At 41.0% G+C, this 16,504-nt stretch overlaps 1 protein-coding gene across 4 annotated transcripts in view; it reads right to left on the bottom strand.

The window, feature by feature from the left end:
* The window catches only part of npr1b (natriuretic peptide receptor 1b), a 73,167-nt gene that overhangs the window by 46,805 nt on the left and 9,858 nt on the right, over positions 1-16,504 (bottom strand). The gene's annotated exons all lie outside the window — the stretch shown is intronic.

Genomic DNA, 16,504 nt, shown 5'->3' with positions numbered 1-16,504 from the left:
CGGCCCGAGCTGGTTTAACCCTTTCATGTATTCATTATTGCTAAACAGAGCAGCGATACATAAAATTTGTTGCCTCTATGAAAACATAGGCCACACATGCAAATTACAACTCTTAATACATGATGTCCACTAGAGTGGATAGAAGATATTTCATACACAATATAAGAACTAATGTCATTTTTTATTTAAAACATAACTTACAGTGCTCCTAGCATCTTACCTGACAAGAATATATATTTTTAACCTGCGCTTTTTTCCTGAATGGAAGGTTTTCAGAGTTATACCAGAAGTACTTTGAATGTTTCCTCCTCTCCTCACCATTTTCACCTTCAATGTATCAAAACTAGAAAGGCTAATCAAATTTAACAAAATGGAGCACATCAAAATTTAGGCAAAGGTCCAAGAGATCTGCCATCAAGCAGTTTGGAGATCAGAAATGTTTTTGACTCAATAAAAATTGACTTTGAAAGCCCTGTCCACTGTAGTGGACACTGTGCATGACATGGTTAATATTATCTTTAGCAGATAATTTTATGTCATGACCAAGACCATCATTTTTAAAAAGGAAATCAGCATGAAGATAGAATGCTTCCATGTTCCCCCGTAACTGACAAACTTAATAATTTATGGCCCTCGACCCAGAATAATATAAAGAACAAAAACAGATCCTAGGTTCCAAGCTGTCAAAAAAATGAACACAACTATCAACAAACAGTTAATGACACAATTTCCAGTCAAATGCTTCTTATGCTGTGCAGGGAAGTATGTCAGGCTTTTGGCGAGCCAGCTAGATACTGATGAACAAACATTGGGAGCATCCAACGTAAACAGCTTAAGTGCCATTACACCTAGTTATTGCAGATACGCAAAAGGAGAAAAAAGAGAAAGGAGAGAAGCGGAAGACAAACAAACACATGGGATGCCAAGACTAAGCAGATATGGTGCACACAGACACACATAACGGGGAGCCAAGCACACAGAGGCACATAGGGAGCAGGCAGGCAAAGGATCAGGAACAGACACTTTAGTGAGCTGAGTCAGACAGACAGACAGACAGACAAGCATGGCTATCAAGGCCAAACAGATAGAACTGCTGAGCAGAATCGGATAAACAAAGATGGTGTAGACAGAAACCAAGACAGTGAGACAGATGGTTTAGGAGAGAAAAAAACTGATGCAGTGATAACTAGCATGTTTGGTAGAGCATGGGTGAGTGGTACATTTGGCAGAGCAGTGATAACTAGCATGTTAGTTAGAGCATGAAGGAGTGGTGGCACATTTGGCAGGGCAGTGATAACTGGCGTGTTAGGTAGAGCATGGGTGAGCAGCACATTTAGCAGAGCAGTGATGGCCAGCATGTTAGGTAGAGCATGGGCGAATGTCACGCTTGGTGGAGGAGTGATGACCAGCATGTTAGGTAGAGCATGGGCGAATGGCACGCTTGGTGGAGGAGTGATGACCAGCATGTTAGGTAGAGGATGGGTGAGTGGCACATTTGGCAGAGCAGTGATGACCAGCATGTTTGGTAGAGCATGGGTGAGTGGCACATTTGGCAGAGCAGTGATGACCAGAATGTCAGGTAGAGCATGGGCGAATGGCACGCTTGGTGGAGGAGTGATGACCAGCATGTTAGGTAGAGCATGGGTGAGTGGCAGCTTGGGGAGCAGTGATGACCAGCGTGTTAGGTAGAGCATGGGTGAGTGGCACGCTTGGCAGAGCAGTGATGACCAGCATGTTAGGTAAAGGATGGGTGAGTGGCATGCTTGGCAGAGCAGTGATGACCAGCATGTTAGGTAGAGCATGGGTGAGTGGCACGCTTGGCGGAGCAGTGATGACCAGCATGTTAGGTAGAGCATGGGTGAGTGGCACGCTTGGCGGAGCAGGGACGCGTGGCATGTTTGGTGTAGCGGGGACGAGTGGCTCAGGAAGTCTCCAGGGGTGTGATGACATTCCAGAGGCCTTGGCTTCCTTTCCTGTGCTATTGTTTCAGGTTTAATGGCTTAAGCAGGATGTGAACATGGAGACCCCCCCCTACCCCCTCCCAAAAAAAAGGCTCCAAAAATGATGTCCCTGAGCACCTCTACCAGAAAGGGAGGGGGTAAAAAGCACAGTACAGATCACAACCACTGCCCCTCGGGTCAGCAGGTCATGTCACAGCAATCTGAGTCAGGAAGCTGACCGGTGCCTGAAACACATGCAGATTGTGAGTGACCCAGGACTGCTGTTCTCTATGACGTAAGTCCTCTCCCCACCCTTAAAAAGTGCAGCGAGAGGTGATTACTGGAACCTCACTCTGTATCTACAGACTCCCAAATAAGTGTAATTATATTCCCGCATTCAAATGCACACCGACTGCCAGGCAGCAATCCTGGACCAATCGTGAAAGGGGGGTACAGAAGAAACTACATTTATCTGAGAAAGCCAAGGGCCATCATTCTAGCGCCTTAATGACCACGCATCACATGGGGGACTGAACAACACATCATCCACAGAGACTAATCTTGGCAGTCAACAGGAAATCGCTTAATTATGTCCGGTCACTAGCATTATAAGGATGCACGTTCGCTTGCCTGCTTGCTTTGCTGAGCACTGCTCACTTAACGGAGGCAAATAAGTAAAACTATAAGTGAACTGTAAAATCAAGATGTAAACCCCTTACACATGACTTTGTTTAATTGAGCAAAAACACACAAAAAATAAGTTGTTTTTTTTAACTGCAGAAGAATGCCCAAAAGGATACCTGTGAAGATGGCAGAATTGCTATAATGCTCTGAGTTACAAGGCAGCAGTCACTGAACACTGAGACCAGATCGGAGACCGTAACTCATACAATGCATGAGAAGTGCGTGCGGACAGCTACATTCCTGACAACAATCTCAAACAGAACCAATGCAAAGGCTGCCATATGCTCAACCAGTTAGGAAACTCTGCATGCATGCAGCCCTCCCGGTTTCAAACAGCTGCACCTCTAAGTCTTCGAGGGGCCCACTGGGTACTGGCGGAGAGCCTGTTCCACATTAGCATCCGTTAAGCATTCGGGATTTTCACATCGGGGATGGGCTGTACACATCGTAAGAACAGCACAGATGCCTCAGATCTTCAGTGCAGAGGAGTCAAACATCCACAAGACCACGTACCCTTATAGCCTCCTTCAGACCAGACCATCTGTCTGTGTGATACATTTGCATTACCGAAACTACAGCAATAACAAGTGTTAAGAAAGTGGGCGGCATCTACTGGTGCCAAGCTATTTGACTACTTAGTACATTCTTATAAAAAGTAATCCTTTTCACAAAATACTGTCTCTTGACCAGTGGTGGTTGTTCAAGTTAAAATAGAAGGGGTGGGAAAAAAAAAACTGGTCACTGGCCTTGACCCGTTTTGATTCATTTTCCTTGATTACAAAACAGCAATCACAATATTGCAGTTCTCCTCACTTACGCCATTCAGGCGAGTAATAAAATCCTTTTTACTTGATTTACAAAGTATTTTATCGACATCATTTAAAATTTTGAATACCTTCATTCTCTGTACCCAGACTCATAGAATAATCACGGCAAAGATCGACGATCGGCCACAGATTTTGTAATTTTAATTATCTTGAAGTGCATGCTTTGCTAGTTAGCCTTTATTATGTGTTGTGTTAGAAGCTAATGCCATAGCTAAACAGTGATGTTTTTTTTTCCCATTCAGTGTATACTTTCTGATTAAAGCTGATTTTTCAAAATGTAATTTGTTGTTTATTCTCTCAAAAATGATGTGAAGAAAGATGCTGTATGTTTACCAGAAAATTGATCATTCAGATTGTTGGCATCCTTGTTAATCAAGGAGTGATTGAGACCAAAGAACAATTTGAAAGGAAGTTTTCCACCCCGTTTATTTTCAGCTCATCAACTGATACTTCTCTTGGCTATGTGCATTGTGAAAACATTCATCACAGGAGACATAACCTATAGCCACTTCGGTACTTTGCAATCAGTTGGATCTGTAGACCCTGTACTCTTTGTTTTTCCAAAGGTGACAGTGACAGTAAATGAAATTTTTGTCAAATGAATGTAGGTGGTTTGGACTTGTGCTATGGTGCAATAAAGATTCGTTTTTTGGTTTGTTTTTGTATTCAAAATGTATTGCTTGAGTAAATATTTAATAATGATGGGCTAGCAAACTTCATTTTTGTCAAGTTTAATAAATCTAGTTTAATGCATTCCCCTGGGCCACAGATTTACAGAGCTCTACCTCTGTTTTGACCAGTCTTTCCAAGCCTAATCCTGCTCTTTGTTTTTCTGAACAGAAAGGGTACAAGATACTGAAACATCTTACTAGATTTTGAGAATTAAATACATCATTTTGCAAAAGTTTAAGAGATACTGCTCCATGAAGACAACTGAAAGCTCGCTGAAGAGACAAGACTGAGCTATAAATCATGGAACACAAATCATTATGAGAACTCTGGTTTTATTTGGGCCTCAGGCACCCAGGGCTTGAAGTACCAATTATCTCCATTGGGGCCTCAAAGCCATCTGACTAGTGTGGCTGTTCACTGACCTGACTATTTAATGGTTAAGCCATGAACAGACCCGCTAAATTGGAGCACTGGAGAAAGGAGATAATATTTATTGTCGTATCTGGTGTTCTCTACGTCACACTCTGATAAGCATGGGGTAAAATGACAGAAAACACTTTCACCTGAGCATTTTGGGCAAACAAGGCAATGAGGACTTGTCATGTGTGACATTACAACTGATTAAAAAAGCCTGTAGCTACAGCAAAAACAGTTGGGAAGAACAAATTCCTAATTAAGAAAACAAATTACTCTGGGAAGCCATGCCTTCGTACAGAATGTGAATTTTCAGTCATGAGGCACATCTTCTGATGAAAGGTCCTGAATCTCAAACAGATGTAATTATAAAGCAGCCCGACATCCTCTAATTTTGCAGGATGATTGTACATTTGAACTCATGCTAATATATTTATTTTAGCGGCTGACCTTTGCAGAAATTAACTGCCATTTTCATAAATATGAAGATTTCAATATGTCACTGCACCACGAGGCCCTATCTTCATCATAGTTTACCCTGCCAGGAGTTATTATGAAGTCAATAATATAACATAGTTAAATAACAAGCTGAAAGGTTATGGAATTCAAATCCAACAGTCTATTCCTCAAGCCATTTCAATACTGCTTCAATAAATGCTGAATAAAATAAGCATGAAATCCTCAGTGATTTATTTTGTTTGTACAATGATATATTACATGTGGACTTCATTTAAGTCAGAAAAAAAAACTTTTTTGGTAATTGGTAATCAGAACCAAACATTCTCATAATGTTGGCCATCTGCATTTTGTTACAAATCGCACAGATCAAACCACCCCTGTCACTGAAGACTGCAGCCACAGTTTGCTTTTCTGTTCACAGGCATGGGATACTACAGCCTACGGACTACAGAAACCCTCGGAGTCTGAAGTCAGCAGTAAACACCCCTTTCTGACGAGAAGCAGGCCCGAACGTCAGGGAGCTAGTTAGCGCGCGACCCGTGAGCATTCGCGCGAGATCCTCCCCCATGCATTAGAGCACAATTCGTTAATTTCACCTCTCCCGTTCCTCTCTGTCATACTAACTGTCTGGATTTTGGATTAATTTTTAAACCAGCACCATATGGAGTGGGGGGACCAGGAAGGAAGGGAAAACAGAGGATTCGGCACGGCCTTGTGGGTACTTTAGTTCAGCATGGTCGCTCTCTTGCTCAGCAGTCATGGTGACGGAGAGTGATGTGGCAGCATACCGTTGACACAGTTTTGGAAAGTCCAAAGGCGAAGGGTGGGGTGAGATCTGTTGTACCCATCAGTTCCTCTGGTATTGGATCATCTGTGATGAGTTTACTCCCCTCTGGATGATAATCCCTCCCTCTTCCTGCTTACAGTGCATTTCAAAGGAATCTTGGTATGGATGAATCCATTAGGTTTTCATCTGCTCTTAAGTTTATGTTTCAGTCTAGTAGACTGACTGTTGCACAATAGCCGAATCTCACTAAATATTGCATCTATATTGCATATCATATGTTCCACTTCCTCCACTGCAGAGTGAAGAGTTGGTGGGCAGGAATGGCTAAGTATATTTTTGTTTCCCCTAATCTTTAAATGTCCTGCAATCAGCGGCCTGTAAGTCATCAGTTAGCATGTTGTTGTCATGACCACAAGCTGACCTCGATAGCATAGACATTGCTTAGTTTAAGCCTGGGATATGTCATTAACTGACTCCATGACTGGGCGTTCACAATGGTGGGAGTCAGTCAGCTTCTTCCCATTAACCAGGGTTCCCAAATTTATCACTGCATAAGGGCCCATTAGCTAAAAGGTATTTGCTGTATTGGTTACCAGTTGCAGGGTTTGCCGATCCACGCTAGCTGTCCTGTAGTATACTGTGCGGACACTAGTATGGAAAAGAGCAACTGCAGATGATTGTAATGGACGGGTGCACATGCTTCAGTTGCATTGCTTCGTACATGGATGCAGGTGCCATAGCAGTGACACAACAGCAAAAAACAATAGTTGATTCAAAATAGATAGATAGAAAGGGTGTACTTATCGCCCCACAGCTGGACAATACAACACGTACAGTAACATTGTTTTCATATGACATGTTGCTTCATGTAAGCAAAATAATATTGATGAAAGGAGTATAATGGAGGATCAATTCCTGGAGGCTATTTGACCTCCAATCTCATCCTCAGGGCTGGAGGATTGATTTTACACCTGCGGAGAGCAGTCTGTCACTGGCAGTGATTAAAGGTTTCATCACAGAGAGCTCAGATTTATGGCTGAGAAGCCTGGAAGTTCCACTGTCAGAAACATCATTAAGAAATGGAAGTTAAAGGGAACTGTTAAAGGGTAAGCACCTGATAATATTAAAAAATGAATTTCACCAGCCAAATGGTAGGTGTCCTATATTATGAGTCACAATGTAAAAAAAAAACACAATTTTTTAAAAATAAGGGCAAGAAATGAGCCCTTAATCTAACTGCTTACTCTTTTTGCCCAGTCTCCTTTTCACAACAATCTTCGGAATGATCACCTACTTCATATTTTGTGACGTGATAGATTGAGGAAGTGAGATACTGTCAAATTAGTTATAGCTAGCCCTTTTCCCATTAAAGAATTAGCCAAGCATAAGAAAGTTATTGCAACAATGCTAATGGAAAGTGAGTAAAATCAACATACGATGCTAGACAAATTCACTTGCTACAGATGGATTAGAGTAGATCCTAAGGTAGGCGCTAAGCTAGTGCCATCTATCTGCAGCCATTGACAATAATGATCTGCATGGAAGAGTTGTCAGAAGGAAAACCTTTCCTGTGACCTCATCACAAAAGTCAACATCTGAAGTATGCAACACAACATTTTGATAAGCCAGAGGTGTTTTCCAACAAAGTGGACTGCACTGATGAAACAAAAAATTAAACTCTCTGGCCACAACCACAAAAAAGGGGAAACATTTGAAGAAAAGAACACCTTGTCAAACATTAAGAATGAAGGTGGATCTATTATGCTTTGGGGTTGTGTTGCAGCCAGTGGCACAGGAAATATCACGTGAGTGGAGGGAAGAATGAATTCAAATAAATATCAACAAGTCCTAATGTCCCAGAGTCAGAGAAGAAACTGAAAAGAGTTTGAATATTTTCAACAAGGCAATGATCCAAAACATACTTCAAAATCAATCATGAACTATTTAAAGGAATGAAAGATTAGCGTTGGAATGGTCTTCACAGTCCACAGACTTATTATTATTATTGAAAATCAGTGGGGAGATCTAAAAACATGCAGTGCATGCTAGAAGAAAAAGAAGAATATTTCTGAGCTAAAAGCGTTCTGCAAGGAAGAGTGTGGAAAAACCCAAAGCAAGAACAGAAAGAGAAGAAACATTTGGAAGCTGTACATTTTTGCCAAAGGAGGTGTTATACTGTGAGTACTGACTGACAAGTGTGCCTAAACTTTTGCATGTCATATTTACAGTTTCATTTATTTTTCAATCTGTTAAATCTACCAAATAAAAAGTAAATTTGTTCCCTGTAAAGAAGAGATTTTGTTAGCTTCTTTTCACTTAGAAAATCAACAAGAACATGCTATGTGACACCAGGGATGTCCAAAACTTTTGCATACCACAATATATACATATATCAGTTTTTCATTTTTACAAATCCTCTGATTCATCTCTGTGCTGAAATGTTTGTCACTCTCCTCTGCTGTCTCAGCATTTGCAATCACATCCCATCATTAACAAGGATTTTGAGTCCCACAGGCCCCTTCCTGTCCTCCAATTATAATCATTCCCATTGAACGATAATTACTCATGAAGCTGTATCTGCGTAGGCTAATCAAAACAGGCAACAAATCCCCTTCTCTGTGAGCCAATCTGAGAAATAGACACCACAGAGTCATTTCAATGGACTAGTTCTATTTACTGAAACTAAACACAGCTAGCTCTGGCTCAGTGTGTACTCCCACCACCTTTCTGGTTTACACTGTGATAGATTTTGCATCTCACTGACGACACTTCAGGAGGGAAGAGACTCCAGCTTGTTCATATACAGACAGCTAACTGCCTGCATAGAAGTCAGCATTAATTCCAGTGTCACCATTAAAATGTATTTTAGTACCCAGAATATATTAAAATGTTGACATTTTGACAAATCCACATTAACATTTAAGTATTTTTCAGTTGTGATATAGTGCTTGAGGTTCATCATTCAAACTCATCCATAATTGTGTCCCCAGAAGACACAGAATAGACTATAAATCAGAAATAAAGGACTGCAATAGTAAAGCACCATGTCCCAAAATGAATGACTCATAAATCCAGGTAAATACTGCATAAATATATAAGCCTTGATTCTAGCCTCTTTTTAAACTCTCAACTTATGAAATTGTAATTGAATATAAGTCACTCTACAATGCCACATTCAAAAATGCTATGCTGACTGCATATGCGACCACCTACAGCCCATGGTCCAAATTCAGATATTTCTGAAAATGTTAATTAGAACTGCAGAAGAACTGTGTACCATGGTCTACAAGCATGGGCCTAAGGAGCACATTCAGGAATAAATTCTAGTCGCAGTGGTGACAGATACTCTCATTTTAAAACTTAGAGTATGCAATGTGTTAGTCCCAATTCCTTTGGCTCTATTGAAGGAACGCAGAGTCACACAGGTCACACGTGTGACAGGTGCTACAAGCAAAATCAAAAATGCAAGAGATTCAACACTTAATTGGGGGTCGGAGTTTATATAATGGATGCTGGGAAATGTAGTTCCTGGGCTACAAATGCATTGGGTCTAATCGCACCCCTTTGTAACTTGAGCAGTCAGATGCCCCCACCAACCCCTCCATTTCCAAGTATTTCCATTAATCCTTGTGTTCAATTTACATTTTGGATAAATATTATTCTTTATTGCATTAAAATCCCAATAATAGCCTGGGCATATTTGACCCAGGTTGACAGTTTGACAGGTGCTTTTAAGTAAAGAGAACAAAAGGGTTCAACACTTCTCAGAACCTCTGCATAGAGACAGAGGGCACAGATATAATAAGGATGTAGTCACACAATCTCACACTCAGCTGAATCACTCTCTGCTAATTATACAGTCATTTTCCTTTGTGCATTAACAAAGTGCTTTTCCCATACAGAATGAGACCAGTCCGTCTCCCACAGTCACAGTCGGAAGGCATTTCTGCCCTGCGTGAGGCACAGTTAGATTAAACGGTGGCGTTTTTTTTGCATGTTGCACAACCGCACCAGTCGACATAAAATCACAAAGGCGCGTGTCTTCAACTCGGGCTCATAAAAGAGGCAACGGCAGGTGCACCCCTTCCCGGCAGTGCCAGCGCTGAGAAACTGGACAGATGGACAGCACTGATAGTGACGCGATGTTAAAGACGGACACACAAGGAGGGAACACACCGCCCGTCCACACTCACAGGAAGGAACAGTGCATTTTTAAATAGGCAAAGACTTTACAACTCTTTGACTACGGCTTTAAAACAGCAGCTACAGTTCCAGAGCCGTGACTTTTGCGACTCACGGACGCGCCACTGCTGTCTGCGCAGAAGAGACCCAGTCACAGTAAGAAGCCATTTGCTAGGCGTCGACAGCGACACTTGAGCTGGAAGTAGCTGAGTTAGGAGCCCCCCTGCATGTCCTTTCCTGCTGTTGATGATGTGGATATTTATTTATTGGGCCCTGGGGACGGGGGATGGGGGGGGGAGGGGGCATATTGTGAAATGTTTCCTTTCCACTGATGAGTCGCAGGGAGAAGGTCACAGCTCACAGCTTGGTGACAGACAAAAAGGCTTTGAAAATCCCCGGAGAATGGGGGCTCCTACCTGCCCCGGCTGACTTCACCGCGCACAACGGCCTCCCGCCACTTCTCTTTTCCTTTCACTCATTTCCTCGCCTGTACCTTCTCTTCCCCCCGCCCGCTGTTTACACGCCAGGCCATTCTTTCTTTAAACGTATACGTTCCAGTGTTAGCATTTCTGTTTATCGGCTCGTGTCCCCTGACCGCATTCCAATCTGTCTTTACATAGTAATCAGCATTCAGTAGGTAATATTTTGTTTGGTAAAGTTGTGGGGTTTAGTGGTAGGGAAAAATAAGTTTTTTACAGAAGCATTCACTTGATCCTTAGATATCAAATATATATTATATATTATATAATATTATCATATATATTATTATATATCAATAATAGAAACAATATATCCATACATTGCTTTATAAGTTGAAGTCAAAAATATTTGGCCAGAAATAATCACATTGAAAAGCAGTCTGGCCCCCAGGAATAAGCAGTTGAGGAGCCCTACCTCACACAGTCATATTCTATCGGATTACAAAAGTTATTTCATTCATTTTTATTGTTGAGATACATCCTGCCATAATAGTGTTGTTTGTCAAAAAAAAAAAATTATTTGCAGATACTTATTTGCAGTAAATTTGAAGTGCATTTGACATTTTTTTTTAGTCAGAATCAACTTAGTGATAGAGACCCAGAGATATGAATGCGTAATAGGGAATTCTGTATTAAGTTTTACAATATTAGCACTAAATCTCTGTAGAGATTTGCCTTTAAACATACAAGAGTCAGCTAGCTAATTCACAGCATTTTGTTCCCACACTCATGATATGAGATTCAACATTCTAACTTCCACAAAGAAACGTTGTGATACAGTTTCTACTGTTGTATGATGTAACAATGTGCATGGACACAATATACACTATATTTACATCTGTAGTTACATTGCACTTCAGGTATTTAATGTGAAGTGGGGCCTACAAGGCCCAAATTTGTTAAGTTAGGAACAAAGATTGACTGTAGAACCTCCAAAAATCTTCTCTGTACAGAGCTAGCTAAGCAAGCACGATTTCCTTTGGAAATTTAACATATGGCTGCCGACTGTGGCTGGTTTGAAAAAAAGGGGTTTAGATTTATGGTGCACTGGGGTTCCTTTGGAAGAAGTGGGACGGGTTACACACAGAGAGCACGGATGCATTGGGCCTGTGTGTGCTTTGACTAGCTGAGCAGCATATAAACTTTGACTAGCTGAGGCACAGGGGTGCAAGGAGCTTAAGGTTAAAAGTGGGCAAATACAGACTGCCTGAATGGAAAGCACCAAAAAACACTCTTAATGGGCCTCATTCACAAAACTTTTCTTCTATTGTTCTTACTCATGTTCTTAATAGAAAAGAAAAACCAACGTGGGATTCAAGAAACATGCACAGGCCTTTGATTCTGTGTGTATCCCAGGTGTATCACAGGATGAATGCCAGCTGTTTGTAAATTGAATGTGCGTGCCTGTTCATGATGATTTGCGTAAGGAAACACCCTAGCAATGCCATAAAAGGCATGCCACCTTCAGGGTTGTGTGCAAACATCAGCCATTCATTGCTCACTGCAAAAAAGTATCTGCGTGGTCCCTAAAGACACGCTCACTTCCCAGGGCACAAGTAGACTAGTTATCCAAAAGGTACAAAGTGGTTATGTACAATCCAGGAATCTAAAATGGGAGACAATCAATAAAAAATCTAAAATGAGAGATAATCATTCCAGAAAATATTTAAGGAATAGTCAATATTTTCAATCAAATTTCTTTTTAAACCCTTATTTTTTTTCTTTCCCTGGGGAATGCTCAGTCACATTCGTAGGCCTGTCCCATCACAGCAACATTCAGAAGGCCACAAACTAACAAATGTGCCCACCAAGGCGTCTCCAGCCAGCTGCAGCTTCTTCTTCTTCCTGCACCGTGCACCATCTGACCTGTGCAGTCAAATGCACTGCAGGACTACACTTGAAGCACGGCCAGCGAAGGCGCCCAGGTCTCGCAGAACAGCTGCTGAAATTGGGCATTCTCCTCCTCCTTCCCTAAGCAATGCTTTGACCAATTGTGCACTGTGCCAAAGGACTCCTGGCCACAGCTGGCAAAAGGACCACTCTGGACTGCAAGGTGCATCGCTGCGCCAAGAACTGAAGCTGGCTGGATGAAAACACTGAGGTGATCCCGTTTTGGAAAAATTGTCTTCACGAATTACTGCTATTATAAATACTGATGAGTTGTAAGAAGCCTTAGCCTCTGAATTTATAATAGCAATTCAAAATGCATTATTGATGATGATAATAATAATAATAAGAAGAAGAAGAAGAATAAGAAGAAGAAGAAGAATAGACAACATTTATACAGTGGCATTCAGAATAAAGCTATTTACAGCGATGGGAAAAAGAGGGCCATGTCTGAAGCTTATTGTACCAGGAGGTGGAGAGAAAGGGATTTACTAAGACAACAAATTAAGAACCAATTAGATTTGCCCAGGGCACCAGCTGTAAGTGCCGTAGGATGTTTAATGACCATGGTGATTTAGGTTTCAGCTTTACAATCTCATTTAATATATCAAATCTCCTACAGCACAGTGTCCCCATTGTCCTCACTAGATCCATGCCACTAGACTCCTGGAGATGGAGTTAATCTACTAAAAATTTAAAAGTTGAGAGGCTCTCCGCTTGGTATGCTGACCACACATGCTATTAAACAAAGCTTAAAACAATTATTGGAATGCAAGTATTCAAGTTTAGGTTTTTATGAACATGCTAGGTCATTTTACTTCTCCAAAACAGCAGCAACAGACCCTCAAAATCCTGTGGAAGTAACATCATCCAGAATTCCTTTATTGGGAAAATGATAGGAATTAGAGAAGAGATAAAAAGCTACTACCCCAGACTGCAAATTGTATACATGCTGAATTTTCTCAAAGATGCCTCAAATTCTCATACGTTTGACTGAACTAGTCAAAGCAGTGGCTTGCTCTATTTCATCCACCTGCCTTCTAGACGTCATACCCACAAAGCTACTAAAAGAGCTATTACCCATACCTGCTAAATTAATTCTGCATATCAGAATTTCCCCACCAGCCTCAGGCTTCACAAATCCTTGAAGATACCAGAAATCAAGCCACTGCTTAAGAAACTAAATTTGGATCCAGTAGACCTGTCTAATGGCAGGCTTACTGCAAACCTATTTCTTTCAAAGATGCATGAGAAATGTGTTGCCTAACACTTTTACCTTTTTCCGCAGGTGATAACATATCTAGTGGTTAAATCTGGGGTGAGGAAACATCGCTGTACTGAGAGACAAGTCATTATCTTCATAGTGAATGATTGGCTTCTCTCCTCAGATCATAGTTATATTTCCACACTGACTTGATTAAATGCTGCCTTTGATATGACAGACCATTATATTCTCATTTAAAAACCAGTTGGTCTTGTTGGTCTAATAAAAAAGCTTGTTTTCCTATTTTCCTATAAAGCCTTTTTGTGATGGTGTCTCTGTAAAAGGTGCTACACATCAAAACGGAATTAAATATAAATGATTTTCGTAAACTAAGACCAAAAACCTAGTTTAAATTATGCCCCAAATTGCATGATTCATATGAATTCATCCAATGCAAGAAGTATTTTGTGATTGTGGCTGGACGTTTCCTTGTCAGACATACCGTCGACTGCAGCGGTCTGCACCCCTGCTGTTGGCGGCTGGTTTTACATTATTTTATTCGCCTCCCCTAATTCAGACCCAAGAAACCAGACGAGGTGAGTTAATCAGCTGCTTTAACTGATCCATTCTCAGTTCTGAGCATCGGTGAAAACCTGCACACCCTAAGCGAAGATTACCCAGCACTACATCAAGCCTGGTCTACAATCCCCCTCTCAGTTGCCCCCTCTTAGAAAAGATTAATGAAGACTTTTCCTGAAATGTTTCAAATCTTCAACCAGTTCAGTTGCCCTTCTTTTTACTTTTTCAGGTGCGTTTCTCATATTGTAAGACCCAGAGCTGGTCATCCTGCTGGTCTTCTTTACTGTAATGGCACAATGTCTAGATCATGTTAAACTTTGGTCAACTATCACTCCCAGATTATACATTAAGAACATTCACATTTCTCTCCCTCCCATAAAGTAAACCTGATTCAAATTCTTATTTTCCACATTTTTCTATGTCAAATTTCATTTGCCAGGTTTCTGCCCAATTGTGGTTTCAAATTCTTCTTGAATTATTTTGGTTGTCAACAACCTGCTTAATAACCTCAGAGATTTGTGTTCACATTTTGAATTATGGACAGTATATTTGGACATGCAGAACAGCACGTCGAATATAGAAACACCACAACTGGTTGGGAATCATTTGCTCCCGTTCCCTTGCTGTGTGAGTTATATTCCCATGTCCATGCCAAGGATGCAGACTTCTGTGGGACTTTTCTGGATTGCTGGCCAACAAAACACAGCGGTTCTGAATCATTTCATTCAAAGCACTGACTTTGTTTTCCCAGTTCCACGCCACATATTCAGGGAGTGGCTCCTTTCGGACAGAAGAATACAAAAATAAAGCAAAAAAAAAAAAAAAAAAACACATATAAACCGTGTAGAAATGCACCTTATGGATGACTGAGAGAGGGCCCCGATTTGGGCACACTTTTCCACCTTAATTCTTGCCCATCTAGACTAACTCATTGGTCACATGACTGTTAGCGCTGGTGAGAAATGAAAAATGGCAGACAATAAAACTAAATGATAGTCACATGGCCTGAAGAAAACAGACTCATGAGGAATTCTGTTTTACAGGAAATACCCACAGATCTGATTGTTGTGCACAGCTCCCTTATAAGGAAACAAGGCATTTGACCTCTGTTAATAAATGTTGTTACTACAGACATTTTAATGTCCATGTGGGAACTGAAAACGTTTGGCATAAGAAACCAATGAGGGGATTATTTATGAGGCAAACTAGTGTTACCTTAGTGCGTGAGTGTGTGTGTGTGTGTGTGTGTGGGTGTGCGTGTGTAGTGTGTGCATGCATTGTGTGTGTGTGTGTGTGTTTGTGCTTGTGCGCATGTGTAATCAGTATTACCTTTTGTACTCAGATACATCACACTACTCTCCCTCTCACTCATCCTCTCCTTTTTAGTTTTGTCTCGATTTTGTTTTTGTAACCGTTGCCAGGCAGAAAATGCTGACTGAGAGGATTTCTCTTTGATATTTGGACAGGCTGCCCCTGTGGCACCCATTCTCTGTCCTTCCCCAATATACTCCTCACTCCTGCAGTAGCACAGTATCTCTGCTATGAGAAAGAGGCGTATGCTATCATACCAATGTCTAACCTATGCATACAGCCTTCGAAGAACAAGAGCATAAATGTAGCAATTTAGCAGCAATAATTGAGATGTTCATCTCTACAAAGATAAGCCCCTCAGTTTCTGAAAGCCATTGGCACATTAACAGTGGCTGAAGAGGGCATTCAATTCAGCTAATCTGTTTCTGCGTCTGGGTGCATCTCGAGGTCACAGAATCACTGAAGAGTTTACAGGGAGTCACTATGGGTCGGTCAGGGTGTTTCTTCTACATCCAACCCATTGTGAATTTCAAGCAGTTAATAAGTCCATTAAATGATCAGGAAAAATGTATGTTTATTGTAATTTTTTCTCACTGGTTTATTCGACCATATGTTGGGGTATTAAATCTTGGACCCTGGAGATCTGGAATGACATGCTACAGTGATCAGAAAGAAACAATGCAATCCAAGAGTGTCTATATCTTTATCATTAGAAAATATTGGACGTGGATATTGGATTTGTATATTTTTCAATGAAAATTCTTTTTTTTTTTTTTGCCATTTTTTAGCAGAATGCTCCATGCTCAGAATGTGCACACCACCCTATAGCTTAAATGGTCATCAAAAGGAATGCATGTGAAATAGAGCGTGTTGTTGACCAAGTGATTATTGGCTACTGGTGAGGTGATAATTACAATTTTTGTTTAAAGGTAATCATATGTCAGTTTAAACTTCAAAGTTCTGGACTGTAGATCTCAAGGGCCGTGTGTGTCCAATATTAAACCCGTGTTGAACTTTGCTCCTGTACCCTTGATCAAAGTCTTTCTTTTTTATCTAAATTGCAACTGTAAAAACACAAC

Source organism: Anguilla rostrata, chromosome 1, assembly GCF_018555375.3.
Source record: "Anguilla rostrata isolate EN2019 chromosome 1, ASM1855537v3, whole genome shotgun sequence".
Lineage (NCBI taxonomy): Eukaryota > Metazoa > Chordata > Actinopteri > Anguilliformes > Anguillidae > Anguilla > Anguilla rostrata.
Note: the sequence above shows the minus strand (reverse complement) of the source record. Positions and strands in the feature narration are given on the sequence as shown.